Genomic DNA, 10,817 nt, shown 5'->3' with positions numbered 1-10,817 from the left:
AAAATCAGGGACAACCAGCAAGGAATCAAAACTGCGAACATCCTCACCGAATAATGTTAGGTCTCCATCTTGAAGTGCAGGGCAGAGCAGCAGAAGAAGCAACAACAGTAGCGAAAAAACAGAGAAACAACATGCTCATCCAAAATCAGGGTACTTGGAGCTAAAAATACTGAAGTCAAATCTCAACTACTCTCAACTGTTGCAAATGTGTCCGAAGGCCCTTTAGCTATTTCAGATAATGCTTCTAAGGAAAATCAGGATGAAGAAAGAGAAGTCACACATTGAAGACAAAGAATTAACTAAGACAAATGTGCCACACCAGAACAACTACAATTTGATGCCTAAAAATCCTCGCTATTGTTCTGGTTGAGCAAGAACTAACAACGCATACGAAAAATTGAAGTTCAGGTCTCAAAGATTACATCACATCATAGGGCTAGGACCAACGGATTTGTATCAGAATCCTTCACTATTTAATGTAAAATAGATTTTGCAGAACAACATTTGCTTGTACGAAAGAACTTTTCCCTAAATACGGCGACTCAACAGAGCTTGCTAAAATATAGGCCTCTATCAGGCACACTCAAATCCTCACAAATATGAGAAGACGAGCTACCAAAAGGCCAAACCAATATTGAAGAGTAAATAAAAAGATAAGACATGTATACACACAGAACGCATATCAAACTTGAAACAATTTTCTAGAGAAAGTAGTGAAGGAAGCAGTATCAACATTCCCCAAAATAACTCGGGACAACACAACATATTGTTGCTCATTCATGTCCAATTTAGATTTTTCTAACTTGCTCTCTAAAGAAATACAAAATATTAGATGAAGAATTTTGTAGCAGAAAACGTGGATTCTGGGGATGAAGATTAGCAAAATACATTACAGAAGGAGAAAAACATACCTGTTTTCTGCAACAAAACTACTTCTCAGAAGCACACAGAAGGGACTGTCCAATTTTCCCGATGCCTCCGAAATCAACAATTACTAATAAATAGGAACTTTAGATGACCAGAATTCAAGAATCCAATTAAATGTAGTTGACAGACAGCCGGAAAACATTCCCCAAGACAATGAGTAAAAGACAGACCAAAGAATTCTAACCACATTTTCTCCCAAAACTGACATCTTCGCTGACAATATGACACCTATACAGTGCACAGTATAAATCCAAATCAAAATACGGTGGATTTCCTAAAGATTTAGATCTGGGAATTGGCTGAGCATAGTGGTTCAGATAAGACAATTGACGAAACATAAAGCCAAGCAATAAAGACTAGAAAGAAAAAAATGTCATTGACAATACGCTTATTTAATGTTAGATCAAATGTTGTCAAAATTGGCCAGATATTGTTGAAAGATAGGTGAATAATATTAATGAAATCACTATTTCTATGTTCCATCCATCCGCCACCATTGCCACAAATTCATTTTTTTAATACAATGGAAATAGCTCAATACCCTACTGTTCACCACAACAGCCAATGGGAAATTCGAATTTAACATGTTCTTATAAATTAAAAAATGGCCTGAATTCAAAAACTTTATGAAACTAGGTTGGAATGCATAAATAAAACATTTCAATTGGTCAAAACTTATTGAAAATTTGCATCCACTTGGATGCTATAGTATCCTGCCATACGGCAGGAACTAATAATAGTACATTCAATGTGTCTAGCATCCATGCTAGAATTATTGTGGATTATTTTCAACTTGTATAACTCATGAATACACCTCATACAACACCACAAACAATTCAATGACTATTTGACTATTAAAAGATGTTTAAATAAAGTATTTCTTAACATAAATTATTAACAATATATTCAACGTAGCATCCATGCCGGAATGCCAGAATTATCGTGGATTCTTTTCTTTCTGTTAATTTTGTACTATATGCTAGACCATTGGCCAAGTCTCCATGCATAATAGCCAAGACATGTAAAGCAAAAGCCAAATAAGCACCAATCAAGATAAAATTAAACAAACACAGTAGCTAGAAATGAGTATAATGATAAATGAAACTATATACTTGAATATCATTTATCATCATTTAGACCATGTAGATAGAGAAAAACTCTATAAGGTTCTCCTCAATGGGCCAACATTTAGAGAAATTTAGTATCCTTGTATTAGAAATGATATTTTTTGTTTGATTAAAGATTTTTATTTGTACTTAAACTAATATCTAATTGATGCATTAGAATTAATTTAGCTTTCTTTTTTTCAAATTATTACAAAGATATAATATTGTAACAAAAGTAATAAGTTTATTATTTAATTCAAATTTCTAAATACATACCACTATGTGGCACTTGTTATTATTCATTTGTTTTCAACATATTTTCAAAAAGCTTATGACACATAATTTGAAGACATTTTAATATTTTATTAATAAGGATTAGATGCATATAAATTGAAACCAAAATTATTTAAAAATTAAATAATTAAAGTATCAAAAAAGATTTTCTATTATATATTACTGTATTTATATTTCAAAATAATATGTAAACAAAGTTGAAAGAGTAAGTGTATTAGTTTTCTACAAAGAGTCATTTTTAGAGGTTTGATGAAATACAATTATATTTTGATCAAAGAGAAAAGATTTCTACAATCTATTATAATCAAAAGTATAATTTTTCTGGATTCGATTGTGCTGAAAAAAATGTATCGTTATTTTGAATCAAACTCTATGATTCAATGTAATGATGAGCATACAAGAGCATAAGAAATAATGGATTACATAGTGTGATTTGAAATGTTGATTTTTTTTTTCAACACAATTAATCTAGAAAAATTATACTAATGTTCATATTTTGAATTAATTATCAATTAAATGTACAATAAGATCCTATATTGTGCGATAGAAAGAGACAAACTAAAGTGAGTGCTAGGAGATCATAGAATTAGACAATCTAGCAAGGCCACTTACAATTTATGATGTTATATAGAATCTTATAGAACTTATCCTTGAAACTTATGGTACAATACACAAAAATAACAAGATAGATTATTCTTCTAAAAGGCTGAATGAGTAATTTCCTCGTCACTCCTAGCTTTTCATTAAACACCATAAATATTTAGTGAATGGAACAAGTTAAATGATAAACTTAAATCATGCACAATCCTAACTAAATTTCTTATCACTTCAAATTATTATTATCACCCCAACACCCATACCAAGAAAAAAGAATTCCATTTAGCAGAACCAATTTCAAAACTGACATGCTCAATACTTTCATAAGTTCTACATATATAGAGCAAACACTTAAATTGAAATGAGACATTGAATAAGTTATTTTGTCTACTACACTAATAACCATTTGGGCTCTAAAATATTAGAACAGAGGTGCATAAACTTTTTTTTATCAATACTTAACAAAGAAGTCAAGATTACAATGAATTATTTAGTTGTCTGGTTAAATACAAGGTTTTAGCCATAAAAACATAAATCAATCTTGGATTCAACTTATGCAATTCAAGACAATGGCACCATTTACATTCATCAATCATATCATTATTGTATCAAATTGGGTAGGAAATTGAATAATCTTGCATGCTTCCGTCAAGACAGAACAAGTGCCACTAAGTGGCTAAGTACTTGCCTCTTGTTTTTAAATAAGCATAGATATTAGATTTTTTCTTTTTTTTAATTTGAATGTAGTTTAAATATTTAATTTTTACTTATTTGTAACTAGTACTATGCAATTTAAAATAGTACGGAGAATATAAATAAATTATTGTGGAGAATTAAAGCTTAAAATGAAGACACGCATATATATTATACAAATGGGAAAAAAAGTATTCAATATATATATTTTTAAAATGCATTGCAAAATTTTGATTGGTTTATGAAATAATGTTTTAAATCCATGACAAAATTTGATAGTTTTTTTGTTAAAAAAGGTGGCCAGTGAGCAATTTCTCATTATTCAAAGAAGTTGTAAATTGTTATTATAAATTTTTTAAGTAAACAAGAGAAGTGAATAAATTTCAGCAAGATATATTGACCAGTGCAATTTTTTCCCCTAAAAATAATGCATGTTGAAGTCATGGTGATAAAGAATTAAATAAATAATAATAAAATTATATTTCTAAATTCGTAAATCCATAAATCCGCATATAACTCACATATAAGAGTCTAATTGAACCAATCAATAGAAATATAGATTAAAAAAAAATAAAAAATTATAAAGTTAAAAAATCATCATCTACTCTTATAAAAATGTAATATTTATATAAAACAAACAAAAAAAATTAACTGAGATTGTTATATCAAAGTTAATTTAATAATGCGTTAACAAAGGAAGTACAAAATATGCCACAATAGTACTTAGCCTACCAGCAAGTACTAATAAGTTCTCCAATGAGGAGGTAGGTCTGAAAATGTTATATTAAGGGAAGACCAAAACTTCACTTGATTTTTCCATAATATTAATATTCAAGCACTTTACCCCTTAGATGCAATGAGATTTGCAAGAGCGCCCATGCAACATAGAAAATGACATATTTGTTAAATGTGCTCCATAAAATGGCATCTTTGTTAAATGTGCTCCATATTGATCTTGATGGATAGACTTTGTTTCTACCCTTGTCAAAGTAGTTAGTCTTTAACCAATATTTTCATAATCTTTTAAACACATTGGAACTATTGGTGTATGCTTTTTCTAATTTTCCTTATGTTGGGGGATTTTTTTTCCTCTAAACATATTATTTAAGATTTCTTAGGTTATTAGGAGTGATTAATATTTTGGACAAAGAGAAATAATTTAACTACTTGTTTTAGTACCTCTCATGAGTTATATGCCCTCTTTTAGTTTCTTGTGCCACCTCTTATGACTACTATACATTGACACCACCTTGTTAGGTTGACGATTAGTGTGGTTTCACACATTCTTTTATTTTGATGTGCTACCTTTAACTACTCCTTTGTTGTCTTCATCTAAGAGATTATGCCATATGTTTAGGTATTTATAAGTAGTTAAAACCTCTCACCCTACTATGGGAAGTAAGAATTTATGCACCTCTTGGATGCATGTGGCATTTATTTGATGTATATTCAACAGTCCACCTTCTATAGTTTAGTGAAAACTTGGCAAGAGTAATAAGAGGGTTCTATAATTATTCCTCTCTTATCTCTATTTTTCTCTCATTTCAGATTTATCTTCAATTTTCTAATTTTCTCTTTGATCAAATTTCAAATGGATTTGCAAGTGATCCATGATCAACATTAAATGTTGTCTTGGTTCTTATTTCTCACAGAATATAACATTGTATCAAAGCCATTTGTTTAATATAGCTCATAGATCACCTTTCACATCTTATTAAAAAGAAGAATATTAAGGTGTTTGATTCAAATCAATTAGAGTTCATCATAGTTCGGTCTTCTAAAGGCACAAACAAAAGTGAGGGGAAAGAAAAGACAATTCCCTAGTTACTATTGCTTTGTGACCAAATTATCATTACAAAGTAAAGTATGTTGATATAACTAGGGGGGGTGTGAATTAGTTGTACATAACTATGGATATCATTTATCAATTTTAAACTTGCATATATCTAGTAAATTGAAAGGTAAAACCATGCACCACATAAAGACTCATGCAACACCATATTTTGTTACCTAAGGAAACCCTAGCCAAAGGAAAACCCCAGTGGGGATGGTACCCACAAAATGATCCACTAATCAAAAATATCTTGTGAATGATATTGACCATATTAGGAATCTATTACATGCATATAGTGTATTTGGCCTTCTTAGAAACCTAAAACTCGAGTAAGAGTTGTAATTACAATATAAAATACAAGTTGGTCCCATTGCCTAAATATGCGTATATAACTTCACTAGTTATATGGATAGATACAAAACCTTGACTATGTTGATATCTTGAATATTTGATCTATCTTTGTAGTTCCCCTTCATAAAACTTTATACAACTACTATGCTCTGCTAACACCATCAAGTTTGCAGATATAAAGCTCTTACAAAGTGCGCATAAAGCAATCATATCATAAAGATACCATTGGCAACTTTGCTAAACTAAATGGTCTTCCTTTATACCATATTCCTTCAGTTGTCAGCCTTGATCTTCTTTGCACATTACCAAATCCTCTTATTAATTTTTTCCACGTGAGAGATAACTTTGAACATGTTGGCTCAATCTTGTCAAGAAATTATTTTGAGAAGTCAAATAATTCCTTAACTAAAAACTTAGTATCCTGAAAGTTATCCAATTTTGTGATGTTCTATCTGTTACTGGAAATCCAGCCAAAACTCATACAAAACTTATCCAAAACTTTAGAGACCTTGCACACATCATCGATGATATCCAATCTAGCTTCCTCTTATATCACTAAACAAAATATGGCTTTCATGAAGCTCGCCAAATAGAACAATAAGTTTGTACACAGTATTGTGTCTTTATACTTAAACAATTTCTTAAGTGTTCTTATACAAAACGTATCCTTCAACTTCTTCTATCTTAATATTGTAGATATGTTGTCATTAGTAACAACCCTAACAACTATCCTTATTGAAACTGCCGACAATTATTGGATCATTGATTTGGGTGTTTTTTTATTGCACAACTTCTTCAAAAAATAGTTTTATTTCTTTATAGTCATATTCTATGTCTACTATACTACTAGGTGATAACAATCCTATTGAAGTGAATGACATAAGGTCTATTGATTTTGGAATAGAAACTTTGGAGGATGTCCTTTGTATTCCATATTTATGTATTGGTCTTTTTTTTTAATCAAATAAATCACACTATTTTTAGCAAACGAGTTGAGCTCACTCTAAACTTAGTGACAATTAATTAAATGTACACCAGGCCTACATTTTTTATTGGAAAAGCATATCCCCGATCCAAACCATATTAATTTTATTGTTTTGTTCCTATCTCTTCTTCAACAATCTTACTCATGCAAAATAAGTGAGTTGTTAATGGCATCAATAATTTGGCCACTTGAACTATTGTTACTTGCAACAACTTAGTCAACAAAATATGGTTTTGGGGTTACTTTCTATTTGGTTTTCTAGTAGAGTTTTGTAGGGATGCATTCTTGCAAAGCATCCCAAGAAAAATTATAATAAAGGAAAAGCATGGAGAGTTACATAAATATTGGAGGTTGTAGACTTGGAAAGACTATTTCTACAACCGTCTTATAATAAGGTTAGATATATCTTGACATTTATTGATGAATTTTCTAGACATTCATAGGTTTTCTTTCTTAGGAAAATTTTTGAGGCCATTGAGAATTTTTTAGATTTCAAGTTTTTGCAAAGAAACAATCTAGAAAGATCATCAAGATTCTATGTATATATACCAGGGATGGATATGTTAACAATCAGTTTGAATAGTTTTGTGCTTCAAAATGTATCAACATGCAACACACAGTTCCACAAAGTTCTCAAGAGAATGTTGTCACGAGATACAAGAACATATTCTTGAAAGAGATACAAAATTGTTTGCTCCACTTCAAATGTTTAGCACTTTAGTATTGGGAGAAGATCATCAACTATGTATTTATATCTAGAATTGAGTGCTTCACAAATTTGTAAAGAGGGACACTCCTTTTCAAGCTTGGACTAGTTGGAAGCTCGTAATTAAAAACTCTAGAGTGTCTATTTCTTTTTAATGGGCCTACATTCCAACTAAAAAGTGTAAGGTTGCATATCTACTGAGAATGCTTTGCATATTTATTGGGTACCTAGATGATTTCAAAATCTATAGGATTTTCTATCACAACACTCGTGAGTTATTCAATGAGAGGAGTTCCTTTAGGAGATTCATCTGTATTCTCATATCACTTCATCCACCATCACATTGGATACATTGCATGATAATGATACTTCTTCAAAGGATCTTAATCCTCCTAATCTTGTTGATGAGTATTACTCCTTCACTTTAAATAGAGACAATGATGACAAGGAAACACATTCCTCTCCTAATAATCATTTAGACTCGGATGATTCTTCTCCAAACTATTCATTTTCAACTACTCTTTGGACTCAATAAAAATTGGATTTAGCTAGTGATTAAGTTGGTGATCCATCAAATACTACAAGAAACATGTCATATTTCCAAAAGGTTATAGATCTCTTCATTGTTCCAACTTTTGATCCACAATCTTTTTTCTATACTCTTCAACTATTCTCAAGTGCGACATTACAATACAAGAAAAGAGGAAAGGGACCCCACATGTGATTTAGCCCATCTTCATAAGTGAAAGAAACATGTTCAATGAAAGTGAATCCATCAACAAATTTGTAGCATATAGGATTCTTGATAATCTTAATGCTCATTTGGCTGAAAAATTACTCTCCCAACTACTGGGATCGACTAATTTGAAACATTTGTAGAAGTTGCTAAGATGTGATGCATGAGCATCTTGGGGTAGTCAATAATCATGTATGTAGGAGCAGTGGGCTCGAATTTGTATACTTATGGTTTGGATGGTGGGGATGAGTTCAAGGCACATTGAGGAACCTTGTCCTAAGTGTGCATAATGTCTAGAGTAATAGTGTTGGAGTTAGAGCCTCTTTGGTGGTTGATCTTAATATGTTCCTAATTTCCTAGACAAACTTTGAAGATTGTTTCAGTGAGCTTTGATCTATGGGATTTGGCACATGCACTCTTGGATTTGGATCGTTGGATGACACGTGGACCTATGCCAAAGGGCACATATTTTTATGTTGTTATATGAATTAGTTACATGCATTATGAACTTGGGACTTGCCCTAAGTATTTAGTTATTTCATGTATTTAATGTCTTTTGCCAAGCTGACTTGTGGCATGAAAATTGTTATAATGTGAGTGTTTATTTAATATAACTTGTTAGGTCAACCTATGGCTTGGTTTAGTATAAGTAGATGGTCTTGTGATGTCTAGACTCATGGTATTTAGCATGGAGTAGCTGAGAGGAGTGAAGTTTAGTAGAGCTAGTAGCTAAGTGTGGGCTTGGGAAAATAAGAAGGTTGCTTGGTGGCTTGCTAAAAAAAGTTTAAATTCTTCTAGGAGCTTCTGCCAGATTGTGGGTTTGGAATAGCTAGTGGTTGGATCTTATGAGATATTGTACAACTATTATTGTATTGCAAATGTATTTGACCATAATCCAAAAGCCTTATAGTTGGGCATGTTGGACATAACCCTGATGATTCTATTATAAAAATTAGCATTGTTTTGGATCAAAATCTTTGTGTTTTGTTAATCTTCCATTTTGTGGTTAATTTTTGGTGGCTACAACATCTCCTTTGGGGATTCTTCTGCCTTGTACTACATCAAGTGGTATCAGAATTGGTTGATCTTGTGCATTTGTTTCTTTGGATTTTCAAAGATCTTGGAAGATGCCTCCGAAAAGATTGTGTCCTAAGGTGATTGTAGATCTTTGTGATGTCATGGAGACTAAGATTTTAGACAAGGTTAAAGTGGATTTCAGATTTGAGGTGGAGTTGATGAAGAATGATATGGTCATTGAGATCATGAGGGCTATAGCTGGTGTATCAATGAATGTGGGCACTGAAGATGGCTATGAGGAAGTTGCTCAAGACTTTGAGGTTGTTGGATCTACTAGTGAAGATAGATCTAATCAGAAGGAGAGATTTGTGGAAGATAGAACTTGTCAATTGGATAGATCTAGAGCTTAGTTGAAACAAAGGCATAAGAAGGAGGTTTCTAGTTTCTTAGGTATTTTGAATCCTAAGACCTATTGATTGGATAGGAAAGTTTGAAGACTACTTTAAGTTAGAGGATATTGGAGATCCTCTTAGAGTGAGGTTGGAACAAGCTAAATTGAAAGGATACATTTCTTTATGGTGGAAATAATTGCAAAGAGATAGGGAAGAAGAAGGTGAAATGAAGATTGCTAGATGCAGATTGATGGTGACAAAACTAAAGGCTAAGTTCATTCCTACTGATTATGAACTTGACTTTTTGAGAAATTACAGATTTGAAACAGAAGGATATGACTGTGAAGGATTATATTAAGGAGTTCTACAAGTTGACAATTTGGTATAAACATATAGAATTTTCTAAGGAAAAGGTGGCTGGATATATTAATGGTTTGAGATTTAATATTTAGGTTGAGATTGGTGTGCTAAAGATTGATTCAATTGAGAATGCTTATCAGTATGCTCTGAGGAAAGAAGATAAGTTGAAGAGAAGAAATCAAGATAATTCCCAAGGGAAGGAGAAGCAGGCGAAAGATAAACATACTACTGAAGATAAACCAAAATCCATTGAATAGAGGAAGAGAACAATTAAGGTGCATTTAAGGGTACTTGTTTCAGGTGTGGTGAAGAAGGACATAGATCTTTTGAATGTTCTAATGCTAACATAAAGGTTGGCGATAGAAGAGTTGTTGTGGTGAATGAGAATGTGGACTCAGTGAATGAGCTTGAGCAAGAGGAGGAGAACTTGCTAGTTCAGAGAGTATCATTTGGCAAGAAGGATGTCAAACCTTGTCAAAAGAGGAATTTGTTTAAGACTTGTCATAAGTCTAAAGGTAAATGTTGGAATGTGATTGTGGATGGTGGTAGTATTGATAATATTATTGTTGAGGAGATGTTTCAGAAACTTGGTTTGAAGAGAGTGGGACATCCTTGTCCTTGTAGGATCAGTTGGTTGCAAGATGAACATGCTTTGGAAATGAGGGGGCAATGTCTTGTTGATTTTCAGATTGGATAGTATGCGGATCAAGTGTTATGTGATATTGTGGACATGAGTTCTTGTCACACATTACTTGGTAGAACTTGATAGTAGATCACAAGGTAGTGCATGATTGTGTCAAAAATATGTTTATTGTTGAC

This window comes from Cupressus sempervirens, chromosome 11 (assembly GCF_028749045.1).
Source record: "Cupressus sempervirens isolate cs-2001-9-10 chromosome 11, ASM2874904v1, whole genome shotgun sequence".
Classification (NCBI taxonomy): Eukaryota; Viridiplantae; Streptophyta; class Pinopsida; order Cupressales; family Cupressaceae; genus Cupressus; species Cupressus sempervirens.
This window is presented reverse-complemented; position numbering follows the sequence as displayed.